The 6277-nt window shown below is 42.1% G+C and overlaps 1 long non-coding RNA gene across 2 annotated transcripts; it reads left to right on the top strand.

The window, feature by feature from the left end:
• The first annotated feature begins 527 nt into the window (after positions 1-527).
• On the top strand, positions 528-4877 carry LOC117879267. 2 transcript variants are annotated; one of them, XR_004646217.1, is made up of 4 exons: positions 528-1155; positions 2311-2366; positions 4234-4346; positions 4657-4877. It is a non-coding gene; the product is annotated as an uncharacterized LOC117879267 (long non-coding RNA). The 2 variants fall into 2 exon arrangements; XR_004646216.1 differs by lacking the exon at positions 528-1155 and having other exon boundaries at positions 1897-2366.
• The last annotated feature ends 1400 nt before the right edge of the window (positions 4878-6277 follow it).

Here is a 6277-nt window from a genome sequence, read left to right as displayed (position 1 = left end):
GTGGGTGGAGACCCCCTCCTCACTTCTGTGCAAAGTCCAGCTCCAAGATGGAGTTTAGGAGTCACCTAGGCCAGTCACATGTCCATGCATGACTCACAGTTTTTACAGGTAGCATCCATTGTTTACATGCTACCTTGAACGTCCTCAAGTAGACTTCTTATGAGGATTGGAGCATTCCAAGATTCATTGTCCTTTAAGTGTTTCTTGATTAGGTACTTAATTTCAACATTCCTTTCTCCAGGAAATGACCAAATGCTCTACTAAGGTTATTTAGAAATCAAGCCAGTACACAGCCAACATTCATAACTTCGAATACAAAAATGATACATGCATACAAATAGGTTTAATACATTCAGTAGATCATAACCTTTGAGCATGGCATATGTAGCATAAAACACATTCTAAGCATATTTCCATAAAGCCTTATGGGAATATGCTTAGAATGTGTTTTATGCTACATATGCCATGTATACAAATAAGATTAATACATTCAGTAGATCATAACCTTTACGAAGATATGTTACATGGCATATGTAGCATAAAACACATTCTAAGCATATTTCCATAAAGCCTTATGGGAGGTACCGTCACAGAGTGCATGTTGTAACCATCAGCATGAGTCAAGTTACTGTTGTAGTGGGGGAATTTGCTATGGGGAGGGTATTTCTTAGGGTTAGTTGTATGGGTTACTTGGGGTGAGGGTATTGCTGTCGGGAAAGGTGTGTGGAATGCGGGATGAACAGGATAGGATAACTGGGGTGCTGGTGAATGGGAGGTTGCTCTAGGTCATCTGAGGCTGATCAGAGTTTTGGCTGTAGATGGAATTTATTAGGTGACGGGAATTGATTAGAGGGCTTCCTCAGGGATAGGGCAGGGGAAGAGCAGTCGGGGGAATTGAGCAGGGCATGGAAGGAAGGAGGAGGTGGAGTTTCTGAAGAGTCAGTGAGAAGTGAAAGAGTTAAAAAATAAACAACTCTGGCACTTCCCAGCCTATATAATAGACACTCCTTTATGAAAAGAATTACTGTTAACTGCTGCCCAGAAACAATATCAGAGCAAAGCTTTTGATCTACAGGTGTGTGGGTTATGTCAAAATCAAGATGAATTTTAAAGTTCACATCACTGTGCTCTTTTTTTGCTTCTCTGCTTTTGCCAGTAAGTATTTTCTTTCCTGTTTCACTGTATTGCGGGGGGGGGGGGGTATATTTTTCATTTGCTTAGAAACACTGGACCAAAACTCTCAAACTTGGATGTTGGAGTTAGCTACCCATATCCACAGCTGAGCAACTAAATAAAAGTGACCTGATATTTCGGGGGTGCTGAAGACTCGCTTATCTTCTTGATTTCCATGTTACTCCTGGTAGTAAGTACAGTACTACATCCTATCGCATCTGGAGGATCAAGTCCTGAGAGTCAATGGGCTGATTTCTACGGTCCTCGGTCTTTCCTCAGCCAAAACTGAGCAAACTGCAAACTGCAGGATTTGACCCAATATTCTTTCATTTAACTGTGAGCTTTCTGTAAGGGGTGGATGGTCAGTGCTTGGAATTGTATTACCTGTTTTTGCCCTATCTTGCAGCTCTGATTTTATTATTTGTTAAGAAAGAGCCTCTATTGTGCTAGGCACTGTATAAATACATAGCGTGAAATGGTGGCTGCATTGAAGTCTGTAGGAAATCTCCCATTGTCTTGAATGGGGCCAGGATTTCACCCATAGAGGGATCATGCTATTTGCAAGCAGCTCACAGTGTTGGGTGTGATCTGGGGATGCACAGGGACTGTGCCTTACAATGCTCCTGTTTGTGCGGGGGGGCGGGGGGGGGGATAATTTGTGACACTCCTTTAAGGGATGCAGCATGTTCCATCCCCCACCCCGCATAACCAGCCAGTTCCACTGGCCGGCGTATGGGGGGAGGGAGAGAAATTATGGCTTTGTTTGCTCCTGGCCCAGTTTCTGCTGGTGGGGGGAATCTGGCATGCAGCCCCAGATACTGCCCCTGGCACCAGAGCTGTGACCTAGGTAGCCCTGGCAGAGACTGCCTAAGGGAAACATTCATATTGCCTCGGACGGTTCGATGCAGTTCTGCACACTCTTTTGCCCATCATTAAAGACAGTCCCTGCCCCAAATCTTCCAATCTAAATTAAAACAAGACACAACAAATGATTGTAGCAAACATACTGAGGGAGGACATGGAGCACATGGTTACATAGATTAATTCTATGCACATTTCACTAAAGTTTGATCATGGATGCAGTTTTCACCACTTTAAGCTTAGGTTTTGATTTCATAAGAACAAATTGTATTTCAGAGGAAGGCACAGGAAGATATAAAGGACTAAATAGAACTGGACAATTACCAAGCTACGTAAGATCTTCCTTTCTTTACTCTGTTACATGTATGAAATATTGTTCAATAGAACTGAGCACTTGTTATATTCATTTGAATTTTTAAACAAATTTGCTGTGAATGTCTTGCACCCTTCTGCTTTCCACAAACAGTCTAACAAACAAATTTACTGGCAGGAATGACCAAGGAATAGATAATTTTAAGTGACAAGGCACAAAAAGCAAATTTTGAACTTTTGAACACAAGTATTCAAACTGGAAACTTGAGTCAAAATTTCACTCAGCCAGTCAGGGACCAGAAACATATCTTTTGATTTGTGTCTGATCAAAATTACTCCACGCAGCTCAAATTTTAAATATCAAATGCTCACTACGAATTCCTCCTGAACAAGCTACAGGCTGGTAATTGTTCCCAGAAATTATTAAGCAAAAAATTGTGAATAGATAATAAATATGGAGAAATCACTATCTGTTTACAGACAATGAAACAGGCAAAATTGATTGAAAAAAATGTTACAAATTATTCACCCAGCTCTGTTGCTCACTGTCATCAACCTGAATTCATCCCATTCCCTGTCTGCTATTTTCTGTATATATTATTATAGAATACATGGGAGTGGAGTGTATATTTTTTTCTATAAACACACATGGCAGAGCTAGTCTTGGATAGTGGTGAAAGCAGGGGACTGTGAGTGAGACTGGTACTGTACCCCAAATCACTATTTTTCTCCTGCTTCACCATCTACCATCCATGGGAGGGACTGTGCGTCATTGCCATAAATTTTGTAATTCACATGTGAGATTTGACACCTGGGAATTGCAAAATGTACCGTGTGTGAGATAGAAATAGTTATGTATAATAGTAGTAGGTGCCTTTTTGACTGGAAACAACAAACCTGGCATTAATGTTGATAGTGCTGAAACTGTGAAAACATCTATTTATGCAGTTCTAACTCTCGTTGCTTTGAAAGTGGAAGTGACATTTTTCAAATGTCTGGCACTGACAAAAGTCAAAGGTATCTAGAGGCAAAATTTTAGAAGGATATTCAGTTCCTGTCACCTTGTGTGCAGGACAATTCTAGTCCCCTGATCACTCCCCTTTCCATAAAGGGAGACCAGAGAGAAAGTTTGTATCTGATTGTTACAGGAATGACTATTGAATATGGTCCAGCATTGGACATGCTATTTAGTTCCCTTTGTGATCTAAATGGAGGTGGTGGTGCATAACGCGAAAGAAACATTCTGTACAAAAGGGCTTAACTATGCCTAAGACTATGTAACATCAACTGATATTTGCTTAAACGTAGAGAAAGTTACTGATGACTTTAACTCCCTGGCAAATGGCCAAGGACCACATCTGCTCATTCAGCATTTCCATCTTAATCAGTTCCACATTACCCATCCGTTAAGGTGGAACTTTGAGTTTTCTCTTATTTCTGTTGGTAAGTGCTGTACTTAGCTCTTCCCCCAAAAGGGTAAGCAGGGAGCGTCTCAAAGACACAACTGCAAGTTAGGCACCTAACCGCCCTGGACTTTCACTGGGAGTTTGGTGCCTCGCTGCCAATGAGGCCTTTGAAAATCTTCCCCATTTCCAATGTTGTTACTAGCCAAAGGGTGTATAAAATTCTCTGATTGAATGTAGGTGTCATATGCACGTTTCATTTTAGCAGTAAAAATTACTCTTCCATCGAGCACGATGTGTGCTGTGTGAGCTAGTGGCCATGGGCCAGATTTTGAGTTACACCCGATGCTTCTCCACTGGATTCAGTGGGGATTGCTCGGTGTGTGTATATCAGGGCCGAATGTAGCCCTCTGATAGGTATTCACTTTGGCTTTCTCTAAATAGTGAAATACTGATCTCATGATTTTTCTTTCAATTTTTCCAGCCGGTTTGTGTTCATTATATCCTCAAACCAATGTGTATTTTGTATTATCGCCCTGTCTGTGGCAGTGACGGGACAACCTACCGGAACAAGTGCGAGCTCTGCAGTTACTGCAGGTGAGATTCGTATCAGTGCTCTTTGTGCCATCTGACGGAAGATGTGCTGCGCTGCTGAGGCCGATTGTTTCTCATAGGTGGCATCTAATAGGCAGTGGAAGGGTGCAGTGCAAGCTTGCCTGGTATTTTCCTTTTATGTAAAAAGACACTGGAGTTGACAGCAAAGATTTCAGTATCTGTTTTGGGGGTAGGAAGTCTCTATTCAGACTGGGTGCATTGTGCATCTGATCTATGAAAGCAGTACCCCAGAACATTGCGTACCTGTGTCCCAGCTTGAGAAAGCTTGATCGTTTTTTCTTGTTTTCCTTAGAGAACATAACAAGAATATAAAGATTGTAAAGGAAGGAGCATGTTAAAGATTGAGGATATCACCATCTGTCTTGTCTTGCACGCCCTGGAATCCTTAAGGCTTATTAATATGTAATCCTGCAGTGGTGCCAAGGGGCTGACTAGATTTCCTCTTGAGGTTCCTACATTCTCATGACTATGTTAATATTGTACTAATGCTATAATTTTAGTTTGTTTAAAAAATAAAATGGTTGTTTAAATCGTTAACATAAAACGTTTTTTATTCCAAAGCTCTGGATTAAAATAACTGGTCGTCTAAGGACACATCACCGATAACCTATTGGTTTGCTAAAAGGTTTTATTAATACATTGTGCTTATTCTTTACCACTTTGTGGTCAGTGTTGTTTCATGTGCCAAGGCCACCAAATCCCTTGGGTTTTGTAAATAATATTTTAAAGCTTGATAATGAGACATTCCTTTTGGACAACCCCAGGAAGAATGTAAGCATTGGTGTCTGTTATCACACCTTCCAGGAAGCCACGTGACCCCGGCATGTTTGAACACTTTAAGCAAATTTCAGATCTGATTTCTAAGGTGGAGAATGTTACATGTTAGAAAACAAGTGCAAGGGTAGCTAAGGGTATGTCTGCACTTCAGACCAGGGGTGTAATTCCCAACTTGATGAGAAATATCTATGCTAGCTCTAATTGAGTGAATGTGGTAAAAACAGACTAGCCGCGGCACTGTGAGGGGCTAGCCACCATGAGTACTTGTCTAGTATAACACTGACAGACCCCAGTCAGCAGGATCAAACCTGGGCCCTTTGGAGCTTAGTGCATGAGCTGAAAGTCAACTGGCTGTAGAGCACACTCATAATCTCTGTCTCTCTAAGTGGTCTCGGTGCCACTAGAGGGGACAAAGCACCACACCCAGGAGTGTGCGGGTTACACTAGCATCTCGGACAGGTATGTACTCGGGGTGGCGTAGCCCCATTGCTGCTTGCCTGGCACTCTATTTTTAGCATGCTAACTTGATCAGCGCTAGTGGGGGTATGTCTCCTCTGCTTGAGACACAGACACACCCTAAGGGAGTGTGTGAGTGACCGCTCAAGTGGTGCATTGGTCTTTGGTCAGCCCTGTGCACGGAGGCAGATTTCTCACTTAATATGTGTTAGCTCACACATGTTGAAAACAGACCTTTTCTCCTATGGAAGACAAGGCCTAAGAGGAGACTGAAAGTTAAAGTCGCCACATTTTTCTTGGAGTCCCTGTGCATGTGGATGCCAGGTGGGATCCACATGGGTAGCACATCTCGAAGAATCACAGTTACTGTAACGTAAGAAACCGTGTTTTTCCAAACTATGACTTGAACCTTCTTACATCGTCCTGCTCTGCTCCTCCCTTCTGGCCCCTTGGCATGTAACCTATGTCAGTGTACACCTCCTTACCCTTTTCTACCCACTTGCAGATACTTACTGATAAATCATATCTGACTAATTCACAGGGTTTTTTTTAACATATTGGTGTTATCCACCTTTGTTAGTGATCCTGAAGTGAGGACCCATCATTGTTTCTTTGCAATTCTGAAGTGAGGAAGAGAAGTTCCTGTAGTACTGCTCATGATCTTCTGTGTCTATGAAGAG

Source organism: Trachemys scripta, chromosome 6 (assembly GCF_013100865.1).
Source record: "Trachemys scripta elegans isolate TJP31775 chromosome 6, CAS_Tse_1.0, whole genome shotgun sequence".
NCBI classification, from domain to species: Eukaryota; Metazoa; Chordata; order Testudines; family Emydidae; genus Trachemys; species Trachemys scripta.
The sequence above is the reverse complement of the archived record's forward strand: the minus strand, read 5'-3'. Positions and strand labels throughout refer to the sequence as shown.